The sequence below is a fragment of the Falco peregrinus genome, chromosome 8 (assembly GCF_023634155.1).
Source record: "Falco peregrinus isolate bFalPer1 chromosome 8, bFalPer1.pri, whole genome shotgun sequence".
In the NCBI taxonomy this organism is placed as follows: domain Eukaryota; kingdom Metazoa; phylum Chordata; class Aves; order Falconiformes; family Falconidae; genus Falco; species Falco peregrinus.
Genome location: NC_073728.1, coordinates 4388179 through 4401556, shown reverse-complemented (window position 1 = coordinate 4401556; position 13378 = coordinate 4388179). Strand labels below are relative to the sequence as shown.

Genomic DNA, 13378 nt, shown 5'->3' with positions numbered 1-13378 from the left:
AAATGAGAAGGCAGCATCATTACACATGAAATAAAGCTTTCTTAAGAAATAACTCTTTAAAATACTGTAAATGCATTAGTAATTAACTGGTACTTCAGTTAAGATGGCTGAAATCTAAGCAGCTTAGGTCAGGTAAGGGTTCATATTCTCTGGGACATGTGTAGTTCCCCATAAATCTCTTAACTGTTTGTAAGATTTGTGAAGAGGAAAAAGGGAAGGGTAAAGGAGAACAAACTTTGAGATGTATGAATTGCAACACTGAAATACATGCAACCACTTAAGATAAATGCAATAGACTAAAGAAAGCCAACTAATAATGTAAGGAAAAGCAGTTATTAAAGCAAGCAGGGGCTCTTCCTTTCCCTGCTGTGCAAGTGCTGCTAACCCTGGGTAAGCTGATTTCATTTGATACCACGTGCTCATTTCTCTGGCTGTGGTGCCAGCCAAGGGTGACTATGTCCCATGGAGAAGTCTGCCTTGTAGATGTCTGAAGGTAGGTGAAAGTAATCCCACCACATATGGCATATGCTCCTTAGTAATAGGATAAGATTTTTAGTGGATCCTTTTCTCCTGTTTCCGAGCTTTAATTATTGTTGCAAGCATCTGCTATTGGCTGTGCATCCTCCTGGTAAAATTCCTGAAGCACGTTCTTACATTTTGTTGAGGATGAATTCTGGGGAAAGTTGGGAATTTCTGTTCAAAGCTCACCCAAAATCATGTGTTTGATGCATTTTGTTTAAAGTATTCAAGAGTTTGAGGGTAAAATTGGTTTTCCTCTTCTGCTATAATTGTAGGTAACCATGAGTTCTTGTCCACCCCTCCTACAGATACAGCATACTTGTTCTATTGCTAAGCTCCAAAAAACCCCAGCATTGTAACTTCTTTGAGAGTGACAGTAACAAAATCTCTCCACTTAATGCTAGAACTGTATTCCTGTTTCTCATGTCTCTAATAAAGAGGGTGTTGAAGATTCTGCACCATATGGTTTTTGCAGCCGGAAGTCCAGATGAGGTAACTGGTACATTCAAATGGCGAAGAACCAGTTTCATGGCTGCGGCAATAATGATTGCATATGGCTTAACCGAAGATGGGTGCTGTGCATTGGAAGATATGTCCCTGCCTGCAGCCATGAAATTTCCAAAGCAGGACTGGGACTCGAATGCGATTATAATGTGAGTCAGAACATAATTATGAATGCAGGAGGGGATGTGGGAGTGCAAACTGTGTTTGATATGGTAAAATCTTTGGTGTGCTGTAGTTCTCAGCCTGAAGTTCTGCACCCATTGAAGATTTCCAAAGTTGGAGCTTTGGAGTTGCTTTAATGTGAAATATTTATTTTTACATTACAAAGAAAATAATGGCTTAGGGGAAAAAAACCCAACAACAACCTAGGGAAAGTGTTCACAAAACACCAGGATTAGGACTGTGAAAAATTGCATAGAAAATTGCTTTCAGGTCCACATTTCAGAGCCAAAGTGGCACGAGTTCTCAGATGTGACAAGCAATCACCAGCTCCTCTCAGACTCTACAGGAGCTGCTGAGTGCTCAGTGTGTGTTTGAAAATGAGGCCACTGATTTAGGCTTCTGTGTAGGGACTTAATGGCCTGATCCAAGGCATCCACTTCAGAAAGTTTTGACTGGATTCACATAAACCCTTCAAGTCAGAGTATGTAATTTCTTATTTCCTGTGTCCAGTCAGAGACTTAACTCCAGTTTTGCATTTCATATGCAGAGACTATTTATAGCCCATGGAGGAAGGGAGGTATTTTAAGCAGTGTTGTTTGTGAGGACTGGTCAGCCTCTGAAAACTCACTGGGTGTTTCTGCTCCTGCAGCCTGAGGGTAGCAAAAATCTTGATGGTGACCTGGGGATAGGCTGACTCGGCAGCATCCTAGCTCCCACCCTTGCCAGTGAACACACCTGGAGGCTCAGTGCTGCAAAGGGTCTAGTCCTACCACCTCGTCCAGCTACAGGTATCTAATTCCTGGCAGGGATTTGTTCATCCTGCTCTCACTAGGATCTGATGATGGAGACTCCTCAGCCTCCCTGAGCAATCTCGCTGGTGCTTTGTGGGTGGCTACTGCTAAAAAGCATCGCCTCATCCCTTCTGGTGTTCATTCTAACTCTCTTTGCTGACATCTTAGGTCATCACTTTTCCCCCTTCCTTTAGGGAGATGGTACCTAGGTGATTCCTTCATAGTTTTGGAAAGCCCTCCGTGTACCTAATAGCTACTTATGTTTTCCTTCAATCTTCTCCTCTTTGTGCAGGAACGTTGAAAGAATTTTGGCAAATGCGTCATGTCATATTTTCTGTTCTTTTGACACTCTTGGCTCCCTCCAGTTGACCTGTAGCTTTCTAAATGTAGTATTTCAGCCAACATCTAAGGACTGCTGGGTTTGCTGTTACTGTTACTCCACGGGTATTTCTTATAGATATTGCATTTTATGATGTAAGTCTTTCTGCAGCAGCATAACTTTGACACATTAATTTTATGATTCCTTACAAACATTCCAGAAGCATTTCTGCGCCGCTGCCTTGCCTGTCTCTTTTCTATACAGGTGCTTATCCTGGCCAAGTGTAGGCCACCACATTTTTCTTCACTAGATTACGATCTGGGTTACATTTTTAAGACATTTTTGAAGACTGTTCTGATTTGCCAAGATCATGTTCATCCTAGCTCTGTCTTCAAAATCCCTTAAAGCTTTTGTCATCTGCAGAATTAGTAAGCGTGTTCTTTTCCATCATCCCAATTATTTATGAAAGTGTTCAAGTCACCCAGGACAGATCATCATGGAAAATATCCTTTCAATTTGACAGTGAACCACTGATACTGCTCTCTGAGGACAGAGTATCTTCTGCACTCTAGGTTGTGTTTCCTTTTCTTTTTAATGATTATATCTGCAAAGAAATCCTTGCTGAAGGCAAAGTAATGTGTCACTGTTCCTTTTTCAAAAAGAAGGGGAGCGCAAGACGATCATGGAGGCTCATGCAAGTTGTGTCCTGGCCTACTATCTGATGCCATTATGCCAGGGACAAACAATTGGTGGACAGGCCGAGGTGTAGGGAATGTGCAGAAGGGATTTTCCTTCCTACATTCCTTTTCCTCTGAGCCCTATGGGATTTGGATGAGCATGGCTAAGACAGAAGAATACATTCTCATGCCAGTCAGCACGTAGGTGAGTCCGTTTCTCTCTGTGCCTTTGGCGTAACGCCGTCCTGAGCAGGCTGCCTTGCCACAAACCCAAGGGATGAACGTGCTGAGTGGACACGCTCCTGCCGTACCCTGCCAGCCTCGACCTAAACAAGGCCCGGGACCTCGGGAGCGCAGCACCACGCTAGCAGTTTTAATTGCTTTCAACCAGGGCTTGAAACGCAGCCAGGAAACACACCAACTCTGAAAGCTGCTGTCTCAGCAGGGCTGTATTAAAAGGAGATTTAATGAGGGGAACAGGACGGGAAGCCGCCGGAGAACCGCTGCCAGAGCGCTGGTTGGTTTTAGCCCTTTTTGCTGCCAGCGCTCCCCACGGTAAGGCAGGCCTTCGCCCCACGGCCTGCGAGATGCAGCGAGGTCTGAGGCAGGTGATGTGGAGCGGAAGGCAGCCATGTTATCCACCCCGGCCGCTCTCCAGCCTGCGGGGCAGCCTTCGCCGGGAAGGGCTTGGGCCACGGCAGCGAGCAGCTGCCTGGTGGCGTGGAGGGGCCCTGTGTGGGCTCCCATTGCTGGGGGGGACGCAGAGAGCACCCGGCAGGCCTTGGCGGGAGCCCCCCCCCGCCCCGGGGCAGCGGGAGGCCGGAGGAGACCCTCGCCGCTTCCCGCAGCGGCTTCACCGCGCCCTCACGGCCCGAGGGAGGCGGAGGGGCCCGGGGGCGGGCGGGCGGGCGCAGGCCGGCGGCGAGGCGCCAGGGGGCGCCGCAGTGCTGCGGCCGCGGCGCTGCCCCCTGCCCGCGGGCTGTCACCGCCTGCGGGGGAGCGGCCGGCGGCGCGGCCCGGCGGGGCCCAGGGGCGGCGGAGGCCGGGGCGGAGGGGGGCTCGCCCTCACGCCGGTGTGGGGTGCGGCCGTGGCGGGTTTGGCCCCCGGGCTGTCGGAGCCCTGTTTCCCCCGTGGGTAAGCAGCCCGTGGGCCACCCGCTATGGATGGCCTCGACGCCTCGGAGGGGGCTGCGCTTCTCCCGGGCTGTGTGCCCCGAGGGGGGCGAGGGTGGTGAGGGGGCTCCGGAGCTGGGCCAGCAGCAGCCTGTGGGGCCAGGCCAGGCTCTTCCAGCCGTGGGAGCCCGCTGCTGTTTGCCTGCGGAATGGCGGCACCGGGACTCGGTGCTGCAGGACCTGCAACGAATACTGTCCTTAGGCAACATGCGTGTGCTGGATGTACCGTAGTTTCAAGCGCAAGTTCTGTGAAAGGAAATTATAGTCTTTATATGAGCATATATTGACTCACGCTAAATTTCACAGGTGCAAAAATTTGCTGCCCTGAGGCATTGGTGGCCTGAGCCGCCCTGGGGGCGTAGCGCCCACCTGCCCGGAGCTGGGGTGCAATGTGGCTTTTCTCCAGGCATTTCCAACCCGCGGTCCCTGCCGGGTAAGCGACCTTGAAAATCTGTGATGGTAGAGGAAGGGGAAATCCTGTGCACTGAGCCCCACCTAGGAGCTGAAAAGAAAATGCAGAGGGTGAATTCAGTGCGCCCTTGGATTTTGCCTGCGCTCTGCAGCATCCCACATAAATTAGTGGTGAATCATAACACAGTGACGAATTCCAGTCCCTGTGACTGCCTCTCTTCCCTTGCTTATCTGCTGGCTGCTGCCTTGCTTCGTGCTGAGCAGGTCACCAGACCGCAATAGTTCAGTGGTTCTTGCATAGGTGACTTGAAAGCAGGGGCTGGGGAAGGGGAAAAAAAAAATAAAATAGTACCACTAATTATTAAAAGCGTAGCATAACTCTAGTGCTGTAATAAGAATAGACTTCATACCACGAATGTTAGTCGCCGCTAATGGGAAGCATCACGTATAAATAACATTCCCATCTGGTTAAATATTTTCCGCTGAAAGGTAATTCCCGACTACATGGCTTTTCCTGAAGCAGACGCTGTCTCCTGCTTTGGCCCGATGCTTTGCCGTGCGGGCGTGCAGTCCATCGATAGTACATAGTGAGGCACGTTAAGCATTTTGTACCATATTCTTGTCTTAATTGATATTCATAACCCTCCGACTCTTTCATGGGGAGGGGAGGGGAAGGCAGAGCTATGAATTAAAAGCACCTGCATATGTGAGGAATACAAAGAATGTTGATTTCTAATAGTTTATTCTTGCAAGGTATAATATAAGCTAAGCTGGAGAGTAATGCTAGTTGTTTCATCTCCTGAGGCACTTGACTCACCTTTGTGCTATCAGAGGGCAGATTTTCAGTTGAATTGAAGTGCAATAGTGGAACTAGCAATAATAATAATTCTTACTTTTGTATTGTTTCAGTAAGTGGTGCTAAGGACCTGTTCCTTGGTTCCCTCTCCTGTACTTTCAGGGTGAGTTAGATGGATCTGACATTCACAGCTTGTTAATCACCAGAACCCCAGGTAAAAATAACTGGATACTTTAAGTGCTGTAAGATTTTCTACTGACACTTAATAACACCCTAGATGTTTTTCTTAGCTCCTGTACTGTGTGTGCATTGTAGTAGTTTCATCATCGCAGAATAAACGTGTCTTGGTATTGAGATGGAGCAGGAAATGGAGTGGATGTTTGAAGCTGCAACAATGGTTTTTGTTACCTTTGGCAATTTCATTCCAACCCGTATTATTTGGCTTCTTGTGAGTGGGGAAAAATACAGTCCTTGAAAGTCCAGTGCTTCAAGGCATACAGGAAGGAGCTATGCTGTAAGGACATTATGGACCTCAGTGCATCATACCAGTCTTTTGCGGGGAAGGGCAAATGACATGTAAATTTTATTTGTTTATTCAGATTCTGTTCCTCTTTTGACATCAGGGACGCAGTTGCATTCACTTGATATTTTCACTTCGAGTTACTGTTCTCACAGCAAGAAGAAAGATGTGTTTTGCAAATGGTGAATTTCAGATGGTAGGATTGTTGTAGACCAAAGGACTACAATGGTGAAGAAGAGGAAGTTTTAAAGTTGTTTTTTATTTACATATCCGTTTGGACACTAAAATCAGAAACTGCATACTCTAATGTCTGCCATGTGTATTCAGGGTGCTCTTGTCTCTAACTACAACAAAGCTAAGATGAAATAGCTAGGCTCTATGGCCTGCCTTCTGGGGAGCAGCTAAGATATCTCAATGGCTGTTGTAAGATTCTTCGGTATCAGCTGGTGTTACAGGGCATTGGCTGACAGGTGATATTCTCGTTGTTATAGATGTGATATGCCTCTGCTGGAATCTGGCTGGCATGCAACTGCATGAACTGAGCTCAAATTGAGAGGGATTGCTACTTAAATGCTGGTTGGAGTTCCTACCTGGAAATTCAGGAAAATTAAACCAAACTACCTGGTGCCTAATAAGCTAATTTTCCTCACTTGCAAACACAAATCAATTGGTTTAACCAGCAACACTTTATTAAGGGGAATTAAGTTTCCCTAGCTGGTATTGCTTTCATCTGCCCACATGATCCCAGACAGCAGATGCTTGGCTTTTGTTTTCCCATAGATATAGTGGTTTTGCTTGTCTGAAGCCCACAGAGCACCCATAAATGCTGATCTGGTGGGAGATCCTTCAGGTGCTCACCAGTGCGGGCCAGGGCTGCCTGAGCAGAGCCCCGTGTTGTCCGAGTTGGGGAAATTCATGATCTCATGACCTTTCTTGTGTTTCTCTACTAGGGACTGCTTTCATATTGCATAGCTTTATTCACACAAAGTGTTTGGCCAGTATCCCTGATGAGACCTGACTTGTAATTCTAAAGCACTGGAAAATACTGCAGGCCTTGTGCACGCATTGTTTAGTGCATTCCTTACATTGACACTGCGTGACCTAAATGTGTTCCTAGATATGCAAACTCTGCTGTAGTTGTGCTTTTCTTAGTTCTAGGGAATGCATGTATTACAGGGAGAGATTTACATGTCAGACATGTCTTTGAATCACCGAGCACTCCCATATTAATAGATCTGTGTTTTAATATTGCTGTGACAGTTTGCTGGAAAACAGACGTATACATCCTCACAAACACTGATGCATTAAAATTTCACTCTGAGGGAAGAGGATAATTTATTTCTACTCTACCTTCATGCCTTTCAGCATCATGAGCGGCAGTGCTAGCCCTAGCCACAACTGATGTCACAGAGTCCATGGCTAACAAGCAGGAAAGAAAATCAGTGTTTTCACAGCCTTGTAATGCCTTATTTATTTATGTAATAGATTGAATGTCATGTAAAGTTTGAAACTGCACTTAGCTTTTCTCAGCTCCCTTGATCTGTCTCACAGCTGTGGTAGATGGTTCTCTCAGCTGCTGTTGCTGCCTCTCTAATCTGCACTTTGATTTTGTAGGCATTTCTTATCTGCTGGTTGTGGTCTGTTTGACACGTCCAGCTATGAAAGGAAAAACAGACTGAGAACTCGTGTGATAATACTTCTGCCCCAGTATAAAGGAACTTTAATCCTCCTTGCAAACTTGCCATATGCGTGCAAAACTGCATGTCTTAAAAAATTCTTATAAGCACTGAGTTATTAGATACCAGTGTTGCCCTAATTTATTTTACACTTGATTTTCAGTGGGTGTGAGCTGATGTTGGTATCAGCGGACCTATGTGTATTGTTGGAGAAAACCAGAGCTGTGTAGTTCCTGGAGCTTTGTAATGACCTGGTTTTACTAAACCTGCTCATGGTGATTGGTATTTTTGCCTGTATGTCTGTATCGTGAGGGCTGAGCCTGGGCTCCCTAAAGCTAAGGCTGACTCTGAAGACAAAACCCTGGAGTTAGAAGCTGCACTGGATGACGTGGGGTCCAGATGACTGAACACAGCCAGTGACTGGCTGCACTGCCCAGGTTGCCGCTGCCTGCCTGCAGGCAGTATAGAGGCTGCCCCTGCGGCTGCATCGGGGTGGGTTACAGGGTGTGCTGTGCTGTGGGTAGGCTAAAGTTTGCAGCATCATAGCCATTGGTGCTGTTTGTCCTGAGACGCAGTGCTGGCGCACAACACGGCCCTGGCAGCGGAGCCTCGTGTGACTGCACGGGAAGTTCATCTTCATGAGGCACAGTCTCTCCCTCTCTGCAGCAGCCCTCTATGTTCAGTGCAGAAATCTGTTTTATCTAGGCTCATGCAGTTTTATAGTATAGAAGGTTATTTTATTGTGCGTGCAAATTATAATTACTTTGATGTTCATAAGGAAGTTTAAAGTTTGGTTTCTTTGGTTTGCCCCTAGCTCCATTTGGAAAGCCATCTACCAAAGTCCACTCTGATTACCATTTTGTCTTCTGACCTGATAAAGCTGCTGCAAAAGGAAACAAGCTGCTTCTGTTTTGCCTCCTGCTTTCCTGTGGTCTCAATGGCAGAAACCTGCTTCCTTACTTATCATTGGCATAAGGCTACGGGTAAGTGTTTTGCCGGAGCTGTGATATACGTAACCAGCTGTTCATCTTGTCTAAGTGGGGGAGAAAATCACCCAGAGGAGCAATGGCTCTCCCTGAGGCAACAGCTGACGTGGATTTATGAGGCTGTAGCAGACATAATCAACCTATTTAGTTTTCCCGATGCAGGAAGCGAAGCTCTCCTGTGGGAACAGACCTTCTGTACCCTCAAGTAAAATAAATCTTGCTTCCTGGGTGATTCTACTAGATGGGAACCAAAACCTGGGTGTCATGCTGCTTCAGCTGTGGGAAGCTTATTTACCTGCTTGTGGAACAAGATCTGCTGAGGATGCTCAGAGCTTTATTTCACCTGGAAGGTATCAGAGTTTGTCCTAAACCTTTGGAAATAGCTTTCTAAAGGATAGTTGCCTGCCTGAGGAAAAGGCAGTACTCATTCTTTCTTTCTGGCTTCTTTAGGCTCTAAGCTAGCACTAGTTTTTCTGAAAGAGGGTGCTGCTTTTCCCTGAGAGGTGATCTTCATCAGCAGTCACCCATTTCAGCCATGCTCCCTGCGTAGATGGCAGTGTTCAGGTACAACCAATACTGTTGGATCTGGGGGCTGGTTAGAGAGGACACTAAATCTACGGCGAATAGTGCACAAGTGAGCTGTGCTGTTTCTGATTCTGGCATTTTCTCGTTTGAATAGTTTGAAGAGCAGGGCAGGCTGAGCAATGAGGGCCGGAGGTGGGCCAGGGCTCAGGGAAGTGTGTGTAGCAGTGGCCCTTGAGAGGGTGATCTTTTCCTCCACCTCTCATGAGACTCAGGGAAACAGGAACTATTCTGAGAGCAATGCTGTCTGCGCCTCTGATTGTCTGGATGCTCGCTTATCGGTGTGAGACAGGTGCCTGGATGCAATCCTCTCGGGGGAGGGGGCAACCTGTTGTTTGCACTATTTACTCTTTCTTGTGGTAGTGTCTGAGAACCACAGTCATGGTTCAGAGCCCCCTTGTGCAGGGAATTGATTATGAGTGGGACTGGGATGAAAGGGGATGGTTCCACAGGGATGGGCTGAAGTTTGATATTTTTCTCAAGTTTTATGGAAAAATACATTAGTTTCTAAATGAGTGACAGAGCGGTTGGTATTTATGGCCAACATGAGCAATATAACTCCTTTCAGCATTTTACTTCAGGATACGAGCAGCGGAAGGCAGAGTCCTGGGAAGAGGAGCTTGTAAGCTGAGCTCTGAAAGCGTTACTGCATTCAGGTGGCATGTTTCAGTGGCAAATTCTGGCAGTTTTAGCCTATGCCTGTGGTATCAGAAAAAATCAAGGTAAAACACAGGTTTGAGAAGATGTAGGAATCATCTTCAAGGGGTGAAACATTTGCTATCTGCTGGAAGATCTATTAAGAGTGTGTTTAAACATTTGTGTGGTAAGGAAGTTGGTAAATGCCTGTGGAAACTTTCACCATTTTCTCTTTAAGCGTGACCTTTTCTTACGTCTCTTTTTCTATTTTATTTTACTGGCTGATTTTGTTGTGTTGTTATGTTTGGTTGGTTGTTTTTTGTTTTTTGTTTTTTTTTTTTTTTAAAAAAAAACCAAAAGAAGCTGCTTGGAAGTTACTGTAGGCCTACTTCAAAATTTCTTTGGAAAGTACTGGGGTTTTTTTGCTTGTCTAATTCAAGCTGAGAAGCAGTGTAGTCCACAGGAAGCACTGTTAATTTCAAGGAACCAGTCAGCTTTAGTAAGGCTGATTAGTTGAGAGTATTAGGTGAGAGCTTTTGCAATATTCAAAGTGTCAAGTTATTACTAAATTTTACATTGATTTTTACCAATTGTCACATTTTCTGACAAGTGTTTTAATTGTTGTCTGGAAAAGGAAATAAGTATTCTTGTTCCTTTCTTTTGCTGCTTCTCTGTTTTAGAGTGAGGAGTAATTCATTATCTCACAGATAGAAAACAATTAAAGTGTTGTTTCTTTCATCACTGTGTGATAATGGAGTAACAAGATGATGTCTCAGACCTGAAGTCCTTACTGGAGTTCTTGGAAGGGAGGGGAGTACTGCATGCAGCTGAGCTGGCGTAAGAAATGTCTCATCTGTCCTGTGCTAGGGGGTGATTGAAATCTCTCTGTAAGCTACTCTATTAGATATGCTTATGCACTACTGAAAAAATGCAGGCTGTAGAAGAAAATACCACTGCAAGCAAAGCCTGAATATAGTAATACCTAACTTGTAAGCAGTGCTCCACTTACCTGGCTGAGTGCCAGCTTTTTTATGATACAGGCATCAGTGTTTGTTTAATGTGTCCCTTATCAAATCCAAAAGCTAATATTTGAGTTAGTCCTCCATGAAGATAAACAGGAACTGTTTGAGTGAGAATTAAGATATTGTGTATCATACTCCTCAGAATAGTATCTCGGTACTTTACCTTGAATCCAAAGAAATGTCTTGCAGATGTGTATTCAATCTGTGCTCAGAGAAAGTTCTCTTAAAAGCTAGTTTTCGTAGTGAAAGTATTTGGGGAAGTTACAGCAAAGAAGGGGATCTTGATTTTAATCAGATGCAAAGCATGCTGAAGTTGATTTGAATCAGTCGATTGGCTCTCAGGTCAGGCTTTTAGTCTTGAAGGTAGTAAAGAGACTGTCTTTTGAAGAAGCTCAAATAGGGCTTCTGTATTCCTACAAACAAGAATTCTGTAATTCCAGCCTAGCTGTGCCGGGGAGTCTGGTCCACGATCATCTTTTCTGCTACACAGAATAGGCAGAGCTTCCACAGCTCCACTGGCTTCAGTGCATTCATTCCGAAACTGCATCCCCCTATACAGGGGTAGAATTAAGCTCCCCATACTTACCTCTCAGTTTAACCATTGATGATTGTGTTTCTGAAAATGGCACTTTTGAGTACCTTAGGTACAAACTCAGATTTGAAGGCAAGCAGCGACATAAGGAGTTTTACTGTATGGTTGGAATAAATGGATGACACAACAAATGATTCCAGAATGCCATTGCCGATGAAGGTCAGGACCCCACCTCCCCTATTGCTACCACAAAAAAAAAAAATAAAGTAGTATAGTTAGGTGGCTGCAAAGTTTAACATATCTTACTAGAAGCCTAGTGAAAACCGACCTGATAATGCAAATCATGGTGGTAATGGTAGCGAAATATGGATGGAAAACAAGCAAGAGACTTAGAAGGCAGCAGCTTGGGAAAGGAACAACAACAAATGGTCACTGTACTAAATCCAGTTAAGAATGAAGCTATAATATGTATTGAATGTAGCAGGCTTTTCCTCACCAGGCAGTATTCATGTAGCTTTAAAGGTGAACATGAAAATCTGAAAATATCACAATGCTATGTAAAGAGGATTATTGTGCACAAGAAATTTCTATTAGTCGGGGAAAAAAAGAACATTTCTTACTAAGGGCAAGCTTTAACTATTGCTATAAGAACAATAACAACTGTTAATGCTGATAATCATGAACATTTGACATCTTCAGGTTCTTGCCAGGCTCACTACATGCTTTGTCAAGTTAAATGCTGGGAGGGAGCAATGTAGCTGGAACTTGCTGGAATGCATTAGGTGGAGGAAAGGAAACCCTATTTCCTGACAAATAATTTTTTCAGCTACTGCTTTTTTGCAGTGTTTGGCCAGCTACATTGTTGAGTGAAAATAATATTTGGAGAAAGATGGCAGAGCTCACTGAATAATATATAATCTTAACGAGTAAAATGTCTCCATCACAGTGGCGATATGGAAGTAGGCTAAAGCCTTGTCATTATCTACACAAAGTAATTATTCTCTGTAAGCATCTTGGCACTTCTTCCACCTCAAGTCCCTGTGGTCATCTGGATGGCAGAACTGCTGCTGGCAATGAATCTGCTAGTGACCTTTGCCCAGAGCCCCAGTGGATGGGCCCCTGTATCATGGAAGGGCAGGCACACGCCTTGCTGCTGAGTCCACCAGCAATTTTGCATGCCACATTCCCAGAGGATTTTGACCAGAAGAAAGCCACTGAAGAGCTTAGCTGATCCCTTCTTTACTGTCTTATTGGAGCCTTGTACAAAGAAAATGTGAGCAGACACCAAGCACTGTATTGTAGTGTGATGATTAAGATTTATAGAGCCAAAAATAATCTTTCAGATTGCTCCAGTGGCATCAAAGAGGAGGTTTTGCCATGCTTTCTACTATAACAAGCAAATCAGATGAGTTCTGAGTTGGAGAAAAAAATGATTACTCAGTACTTGCTACAAGTAAAATATTTACCAGATGTGTGTGTGTGTGTATGTATTTTAACTATAATCTGGGGATCTATTTTGTTCTTGGGGTAGGTTAGGCATTAACGGAGCAGCAGTGGAGTAATACCCCTTGCAACTGCCTTGTTTGTGCAGGCAAAACTCTCTGGCTATGTTGCCTATCATTATTGTACAGGCAGAGATGATCTCACCCTGTCTGTGTTTTGAGCTGACCAGGCATCATCATATGGATGTAGTTAGTGCAGTGCCCCATTTGAGCTAATAAGAGACGTGGCATATTAGCTTGGGGCAACATCTGACATTTAACATGTCTTCCAGTTGGCTTGAAGCGTGGGCAGAGCGAGCTTGCATCTGTCCGTGTGGACATTGCCTCTGCCTGAAAAATATTGTGCAAAACCGTGTGTGAAAGACTTGCAAAGTGATTTTGTGAAATCCTTATAAAGTGAAACACTCTAATACAAAATTGCTCCTATTAGAGCTGCAGCTTGAGTAACTCTTACATATGATCAAGAACCACCAAGTCAAGTTCTTTTGTCCCTGATTTTCTCTAAACACATTTGGATTTTCTTAGTCTCCTACTGCTGGCGTAGATTTGGACTACTGTCACAGGATGCAA

The 13378-nt window shown here is 45.0% G+C and overlaps 1 long non-coding RNA gene across 1 annotated transcript in view; it reads left to right on the top strand.

The window, feature by feature from the left end:
- Positions 1–3332: 3332 nt before the first annotated feature.
- Positions 3333–13378, top strand: part of LOC114013182 (uncharacterized) — a 52615-nt gene continuing 42569 nt past the window's right edge. The window contains exons 1-4 of the long non-coding RNA XR_008748450.1: positions 3333–3527; positions 4452–4578; positions 5466–5566; positions 8363–8531. This is a non-coding gene — a long non-coding RNA (uncharacterized LOC114013182). The remainder of the gene's footprint in view (positions 3528–4451; positions 4579–5465; positions 5567–8362; positions 8532–13378) is intronic.